General features: G+C 43.1%; 1 long non-coding RNA gene across 2 annotated transcripts; it reads right to left on the bottom strand.

The window, feature by feature from the left end:
* Positions 1-1,276: 1,276 nt before the first annotated feature.
* On the bottom strand, positions 1,277-8,598 carry LOC135314996 (uncharacterized). Of its 2 annotated transcripts, XR_010374414.1 has the most exons (5): positions 8,396-8,598; positions 7,963-8,118; positions 7,733-7,871; positions 7,413-7,477; positions 1,277-5,857 (listed from the first exon to the last, which is right to left on the bottom strand). It is a non-coding gene; the product is annotated as an uncharacterized LOC135314996 (long non-coding RNA). The 2 variants fall into 2 exon arrangements; XR_010374413.1 differs by having other exon boundaries at positions 7,963-8,598.
* Positions 8,599-8,840: the final 242 nt, after the last annotated feature.

The raw sequence follows: 8,840 nt of genomic DNA, 5'->3' as shown, positions 1-8,840 counted from the left end.
AAAATAACCATTTCCAGCAAACCCACAAACCACCATATGAAATAGGAAATGCAAATATCATATACCAGCTATCACAGAGCAAACAGCAGAGATGATCTCATTAATCCCTGATTTTATATTATGCAAATTAAGGCCTATATTTGTCTTTTCCACATTTCCATCTAGACTTTGCTAACAAACCTTTTGTGAACTCCAAATGAAAGACCCAACCAGGCCTCAGAATATTTTGGCAAGGACAATGTTATCTGGTGGGCAGTAGTGCTAAGAATAACACCTCCATTACAAGAGGGCAGCTTGAAGGCCACAGCAATTTCATTGCAACCAGTGTTTTTAACAGGAGTCCTTGTTCCAGCCCTTCAGAGAAGATAGCCTTGACCACTCATCCTGTGCCAGCACATTGGGAACTACCCACAGACCATACACAGATTTGCTGCAGAGAGAGGGCAAAGGGCACTGTGCCTCCCTGTGCGTGCTCTCCTGCCACGCTGCTCCAGCGGCTGGGCACCTAGGCAGTTTCCAGCTTCAAACGCAAATTGTAATAATTAAACCTGTTGTTGCTTTTCTGCCCAAGAAAATATTTCTTCTGTGTTATGCTGGCAATAAAAGAATCTGGTTTGCTATCCAGCAGTAATGTAGAACTTTGGCCAAGGCGTAGAGCAGTAACACTGCCATCAGTTTTAAATCAATACAGCCAAAACTGCTTTTACCCTGGCAATATGCCATATGTATCCTTGCCATTTCATAAGAATTTGTCATTTACAGTATTGGCATTATTTGTTATCATCTTGTAACCGTTTTTTTTTCCCCTCAACTGCTACAAAGGGATGTCATATACATGAATAATTTTCAGGTTTGACTACCATAGGATCTGGCACTTGTGCACTCTTTTTACCAGTGTTAGCAACAGTATGTGCAGCACAACTAAATTTTTGGGATAACACCATACTCAGCTTGTTAAAATAAATGTCATGCTATACAGAATCAACTGGCTAAACTATGCCGAGAGCAATTAAATAAATCTGTGCAACCAGCATCGACAAGATACTCTTTTAGGGAATCTACACTGTAGGTTACTTAAAGAGCTTTCATAAGGACAGTGACCATCATGAGAGGCAACCTAGCTATGGTCTAATGTGCAATGTCCTTTAAGCAAAGAGAGCTTTTTTTATATGGTTGGAGAAAAATTATTAGCTGCAAGAGACAATATTACATTCTAGTTAAGAGTGAGAGATAAAGATTTAGAAACATAAAAACCTAATTTTTTTTTACCATATGAAGATGTGTAGCACCACTGTGATAGGAGTAACATGGGAAAACTCCCACAAAATATTTGGATAAAACATTCACATGAAATGCTGGCAATGTTATGTAAATACTGATGATAATTAAATGCCTAATTAATTATTATTATTTGTATTACATCCATATTTGAACACTCTAATTAAGAGCACAGTTCTTCTGAGTTCAGTGCTGTACAAATACGCCAGGGGAGAAGCTCCAGTCCCCTGGTGAGTCTGCAATCCAAATAGAAAATGCAAAGTAGAAAGGGAAAGAAATTCAGAAAGTGACTTACCCAAGGGCACACGGTAAGTCACTGTCAGAACCGCCCCCCTCCAAAAAAACCCCCAAACTAAAAACCAGTGCTGTCGGACCGCACTATTCAAATCATGAAACATGTAAACCTGTATGGCTCTGTTTACTCACAAACACTCTTCCTTATCCTTCCCCTTTTGCATGACCCTGTCACTATTTAGTTTATAAGTCAACCGAACCATCTGAACATAATCAGACATTCTGCAAAGCACAGATATTCTTTCCATGTGTCACAACATAAACTGGAAGTTTAGCCCTTGCCATACTACATATACTTTATCTGGGGTAATACAGCGTGTACATACACAAACCAAAATCAAATAAAACCCAAGAGGTCAAGTCAAGGACCCAAGAAATCACTGAAAAATATTGAGGGATGAGATGGCCAAAGATGATTTAAGCAGAAGTGAGTGCCCTTGCATTGATGTTTGGAGGAAGACAAAAAGGTGCTCTCATAAAAGGAGGTTCCCAGATTCGAGGAGGAACTTATCCTGCCATAAAGTTGGGGTGGTGCTTGGCACAAAGAGCAGGACCGGCAAGCCTCAAAAACAGGCGGTAACAAATGGTAAGGAAAAAGAGGCACCTCGCAAGTTCGGTAATGGAGTAATACAATAATATAAGCTCAAATCTCCAAAATTTCTCTACAGTTCTATGTCATTTTTTAACTGTGCTACCAGAGAGCTGCTCTCAGGTTGTGGAACCTTGCACTGCTATTCCCAGCTGCAGCATCTCACTGACCCAGGAGGACTTGCTGGTCCTGCAGCTCCCACGTAATCAGCACACTGCAGCAGCAGCGTGCAGCCAGAGCAGAGCACACCACAACAATTTGGCAGCATTTCCATAGATTTCTCTGCTTTTCAATGGAAGAGGACAGATGCTTTAGCTGCAAGGGATACAGAATTCCTTGATAACGATGGGGAGGGGGAAGAACCACTGGAATATTGGGATGAAAAACAGCAACTTGTGTAACTGCACTTTCCCTGGAGCATTTTTCAATTTCAATGGAAGAGTAAATTAAATTTTATTTAATACTTTTGGCCAAATACAGAAATGTCAGATTTGGAAATGTTGCTATTGTGACTTGTGTTGCAAATCACCACTGGGGACAAGGCTTCCTGGGCTCAGTACAAGGTGGTTTCCCTTCCAGTGAAACGTTCATCACTTACAGCCTTGATAACGTGTGCTCTACAAAACTCAGCCAGGGAGCCCAGCTCAGTGAGAAAATCAGACAAAAAAGCCACAACTTCCAGGTGGGAATGCCTGGATGCATAATTTTAGTAGAAAGCTAAGATTCTGGTACAACCAAAACTACAATTCTGTAGTTATTTTGAAGTTTTGTTCAACTCCAGCCTCAACAACTTCAGTCACCAAAAAGGCAAATCCCTGATTTGGGTTTTGACAAGAAATCTCAATATTTTTAAGGAAAGCACATATCATGAAAAGGAAAAAAAAATTATCGTTTTTATCATCAACTACCTTGTCTGACATTGAAGAATGGTTTCACGCAATAATTTTCAACCAGCCTTGTAAAGAATATTCATTTCCACTCACTCTGTTATTCACACTGGCTTATATTTGCACCTGACTGCAGAATTAATGGACCAGCCTCTGCAACTATATTTAGAGATATTTTAAATGTAAAAAAGAACCTCCAGGAAACAGTACCTCTTTTTTCTCTTCTGTCCCTTCCTGCTGAAACACCTGGCTCACCTCAGAAATCTTTTTACAGAAAGATCATGTAATAACTTGCAATCAATCCCAACGCCAGTTTTATTGCACAGTTACAGCCAAGCTGTACTCAGGACCAGCTCGAGGGATAAGAAAAAGGTAATTTTCTGTCACCTTTGTTATCCATCCACATCTCTCACACAGTAAAAAGCAAGGAGCTAATTCAGTCGTCAGGACAATTTAGAGACGTTGTTCTGAATTACTTATCTGCAACATGCCTCAGAAAGCTGCCCCATCAACAGCAGCTCACCTCTCCCCACCGCAGCATGACAAATGCAGAAGGAAGCAGGGAAGAACAATACCTGTGCAAGGTAACCACAGCTGGGACCAGAAATGTTATAAAATCCTGCAGAAAGGGTCAAAGATATGCCTGAGCCACCAGAGAAGACCAAACTCCTGTTCGTCTCTGTAATGGGCTATTTGTTATGACTTCTGATCACGACAATGGTATCTTGAGAATAAACAGCAGGACTTAGCTATTTCTGCAGGGAAACAGGTATCTGCAGGTCCAGCTACTACTGAAATCTTCTGTGCAGCTAGAGATGCCCCCAAGCGCTCTCACAATGTTACTCTGAGTTCCATGATTCCCAGCTTGTGCTGGGATCTCTGAGTTTCCTCCTTGCTGTCCCTGGTAATGGCTTATTTTTGACCCCAGCTAACAGTGGCAGCTTCCTACGAGATCCCAGAAAGCATGGGGATATGACAGCAGAAATACAAAGCAGCCACTAGCACTTGCAAAATTGCTCCCAAAGAGCCCTAGCAGTGCTGCAGGTCACAGCACACCAGAGAGCTGCCAAAACTCAGCAACCTGGAGATAGGCCTGGTAGGCTCCACAGCCAGAAGGGAAAGCTCAAAGCTGAAGAAAGCCACAATTCAAACATCTTGCAAACATTTTGGTGGTCCCCTGGACTTTATGCCTATTAAGGCATAAGAAGCAGGGAAGCTCTCCACTGAATCTATGGTGGTCTATTCAAGTCCTGAGATAAATACGTTAGCTGTGGTCAGCATGACAATTTGGGTAGGAGCAGCTGAGCAGTCAGCAGCTAAAAGACAGGCCCCTCCCTGACCAGCTTCATCGGATATGTACACAACTCTGTGAAGACAAACACATTAGCAGCTTTTCTGGTAAAGGGCGAGTACTGATTTAGCTGTACCAACTGGTTAATGAGGAACTGAATTAACAGAGCTGACAAGAGTTCAGTTCCACCACACTCCTGGATTATATTGACTGTGACAAGAGAGGGGCACATACCCTATTCATGAAGGTGTGCATTAGACCCACTTAGTCTTGCTGCCCAATTTCCATCCCCTCAAACACCACCAGCCCCTGGAGATACTGTACCTGTAACAGATGGAATTGCTTCTAACATATGCATGTTTTAAATATTTTAAATTCCAGGAAAGCATATTGTTTAGTTCATAATCTGAATTTCAGTGCTGTATACTAACCAAACCATAATTCATCAAAAGTACCCCACAAAAGAGCCAAGTAGCAGACACAGGCACTTTAGGTATGGTTTTAGGCAACAGCCTCCTTTATCACAACCTGGGATTTTGCAAGCATTATTTCATCTTCATTGTGCCTGAAGCTTTCGCTCTCCATGATGGGTTGATCCTTTTTGCCAAGCCTCTTCAGCTGCAGAAAGCTTTGGTTTGCTTTCCAGTTCAGGTTCCCGTCTGCCACTTCTAATCCTCATTTTCATTCTTTGCCAGTTAGTCATCTGATCTCTTTGATCCTTTGTAGCAAGCCTTGAACTCTGTTTTTATTCAGATTAGAATCCAGTGTCAAGAAGTAATGTTTTCTTTTCCCTGTGGTTTTGCAGCCTTTAGCTTGTTTAAGCTTGTTTTCTTCTTCCCAAGTTTTCAGTCATTTCACCTGCATTTTCTGTGGTTTCAGGCCGTGTTTCTGACCTACACACAGCATTTGTGACAATAGTTATCAGCCTCTGGTGGCACAATTGCGACTGATGAACACCTATTTCTTTGCTCCTTTTCAGTTCCTACCCATCGGTTAGGCAGTACAGAGGCAGCTGGGGTAAAGCACTGGGAGAGCAGGAAGTTACCCAGCTGTAACAGGCACTCCTGGGAATCTCACAGCCTTGTAGGTGCATAGGACAGCAGGGTCATTCCAGGGTTTACATTCACTGGGATGGGTGACGCACCCTGAGGGTCTCCACTGTCGTACAGAAAGTTCCTGAAAACCCTTCAAAACTTACGGTGGTATGGGTGAGTATCCAGGCTGGCTGCAGCCTCTCATAGCATCACCATCGGGTATATGATTACTCCATGTGTGTGCTAGAGTGGATGCCACTGCAGATGACTGACGAACACCATTCATCTGGCTCACACAAATCAGGATGGAGCTTGGCTTTAGCATAGATTATCTGGCTGAAGATGCTGGTGGACAGTAGGATCACTTCCTTGATACAGAGTAATGGTTAAGAATCCTTGGTAGCGAGAATGGTCCTCTCCAGTATCACTCCAGTGGGATCCAACAGAATTTTCCTTGAGGTTCCTTTCCACAAAGAGGTTTCAACTGAAACCAATGAAAATAATTAGTTGAGTGGGGTTGGTGCGGTATCGGCTTATGAAGTGACACAACTACCACAAACATTAGTGTTAACTGCTAATTCCCTGTGGAGGACACTGTTGGGCAAGCTCTTAAATCCCCTATTTGGATGCACCACTGTTCCTTAACTGGTTTATCAGTATGGACAGTTATGTTGGGATTAGTACCAAGGTTCCCTTCGCAGCCATCACCTAGCAGTCTCTTCTGTATCTCCATGCAAGGGGCAAGAGAGGACATTGAGTCTTCAGCTTCAAAGCAGTGTAATGTTCTTAGTCCTCTTTTTGAAGAATCCTACAAAGATTTTTGGAACTATGTTTATTTTCCATCAGAGGCTCCCTCATGAACACTTTTATGTCAGGAGCTTGGGTATTGGTTTGACATTACCGGTACAGCAGTTGTTAGAATTACATTTTAAAAATACTCAAATGACTAGTGGTAAGGATGTTAAGCCAAGAATACTCAAATTTTTGCATTCTCAGACAGAAGACAAACATGCTGAACACTTCTCTGGGCCTGACTTTCTCCAGGTAGGATATACCACACCTATACATGAATCCCAGAGGTTGAGAATCTGGTATAGAAGCCCTCATGGATGCAAAACACCAAATCCTATTGGACAGGGCTGCCAGATACAGCCTCTTAAAAAAATATCAATTTCAAATAAGGAAAGAAAAAAAGCTCTTCACACCTTTGTAAAAAGGTTTTACAGGTTTTAAAGTTCTCAAAAGGATGAGCTGAGCAGTCATTGGGTTGCATCTTAAAAGTGCTGAGGAAGAGCCAGGAATCCTGTGCTCTTTACAGCCTGGCATGGAGGCATGAAAGTCAAGGATTATATACATGTTCTTGAAAGACCCTGCTATTCAGAAGTCTGATTTCATATACACAAAGCATACATCTGCCTCTGGATCCACAGATAAGTACTCAAAAAATACAATACATTCCTCAAAACAGAAAATAGAGTCCAAAACCAATTCACACCAGACAACCTGAAATGTATGTCATGAAGCCATGAACATTCTGATTTATGACATTGTTGACAAATTTTAAGGACTGTTGAGCTACAAAGTTCCCTTAAGCACAGCTAACTAAAAAGTTAAAGGTCAAGGGATCATCGTAGGAGTCCTTCAGAATGGACATTTTCTCCAGGAGGATGAATCACCTGTTTGTCCAATAAACTCCAGTATAACTTCTCCAGACTCTTCTTGTCCCATAGATCTGGGAAAGGCTGGAGCAACGGTTCTGACTCCACAGCCTCTTTGCTTTGATGTTCTGACCAGCAATGTAAGTAAGCACTGATTCATTACAGCTTTCACAATGCACCCAAGATACTGCAGCTATAAACCCTGACTGGGAAAGAAACAGTGTGTGAAGTTTTCTTAGGAAATACTCTAAGGGGAGGTGGTCTTTTTTTCTCTTGGTCTTATCTATCAGGCATTAACTGCTCCCCTGGTTACCTATGGCTGCTGAGTTTTCTTTTTCCTAAGCCTCTCTCTCTTATGAATACATTTCATGCATTTCTTACCTGTACAGAGCTACTGAGCCATTTGTTGCCATGGTTTCCTTAAATGTTTCCATGTCTGTCCTCTCCTGTTTTCCACAATATACAATTCAAAACTTTTGTCAGCCAGGATTTTAATTACTGACATAAGTCCACCTAAGTTAACCAGAGACCTGTACCTTTAACACCACAATATTTTATGTTTGACTTAGTCATTTTCTAAGATTTAACAGAAAACAACTTTCTGTCTCCTAAAGCATTATTTCATTACAACTCATAAAGAGCATGAAGTAAGAAAGACGCATGCAAAGAGTAAAGCTTACAAACATAAAAGCCAGCTTCACCTAATTTTTGAGATTCAGTTTTTCAAACAGCTTGTCTCACTGTGGTCTTCTGGGTCCCTATGCTACCTTCATCTGCTCTGAGATCTCCACACTGCTTAACAAGGAAGGCAAAGTGCTTTGTCCAGGTGCCAATTTGTGCCTAAAAATGTATGAAATTTAAAGAGAGTCAAAGTGAGGCTAGATAGGAAAAAGGAGGAAAAGTTCAGGTTGCTTTTCTTCCACCTACTCACACAACATTCGAGTTTTGAAGCTGATGGCTACAGGCTCAGCAGGAACAGCCACATTTGCTTGAGTTTCTTTATCATTTGATTGCAGATATTTATGTGTACATACAAGCCATTCTGTTAGCCCCTTCTTTCATTCTAACAACCCAATAGTTGTTTGTTCTTTAAAAACAAAACAAAAATCCCCAAGCAGATTTGTTTGGCTCACATTATAACCAGAAGCTGCTTCTGATGAGTTAAAAAAGATAAAAGAATATAAAACGCTAGCAATTCAGCAGTAATATTCTGGGCAGGATACGGCACTAATAGCTAATAACATCTTGTTTAACAGCAACTTCAGGAAATATATAGAATTTTTTTTAATTAAACAAGCAGCGCTGCATGACCAGTGTGACGGGGGGGTGCGCAGAGGTGCTACCCTGGGGACTACACCGCCTACCTCTAGCTTGGTTTGTCTTTCCTTTTCCTCCCTACATTTCTCATTTATGAATCACCAGCGCTCTTTGCTTAATTTAGACGCCTGTCCTCATTTTCAGCCTCATCCAAATCGCTCCTCCTCCACTTCGGTAAGTACCCCATAATTTTGTAAGGAAAAAAAACGGGTGCAAAGCGGCGGAGGCCGTACGAAAGCCGAGCTCTGCAAAGCCGACCGCTCGGCCCCGCGCCCCGCTCGGCCCCGCGCCCCGCTCGGCCCCGCGCCCCGCTCGGCCCCGCGCCCCGCTCGGCCCCGCGCCCCGCTCGGCCCCGCGCCCCGCTCGGCCCCGCGCCCCGCTCGGCCCCGCGCCCCGCTCGGCCCCGCGCCCCGCTCGGCCCCGCGCCCCGCTCGGCCCCGCGCCCCGCTCGGCCCCGCGCCCCGCTCGGCCCCGCGCCCCGCTCGGCCCCGC

Source organism: Phalacrocorax carbo, chromosome 9 (genome assembly GCF_963921805.1).
Source record: "Phalacrocorax carbo chromosome 9, bPhaCar2.1, whole genome shotgun sequence".
NCBI classification, from domain to species: domain Eukaryota; kingdom Metazoa; phylum Chordata; class Aves; order Suliformes; family Phalacrocoracidae; genus Phalacrocorax; species Phalacrocorax carbo.
This window is presented reverse-complemented; position numbering and strand designations above follow the sequence as displayed.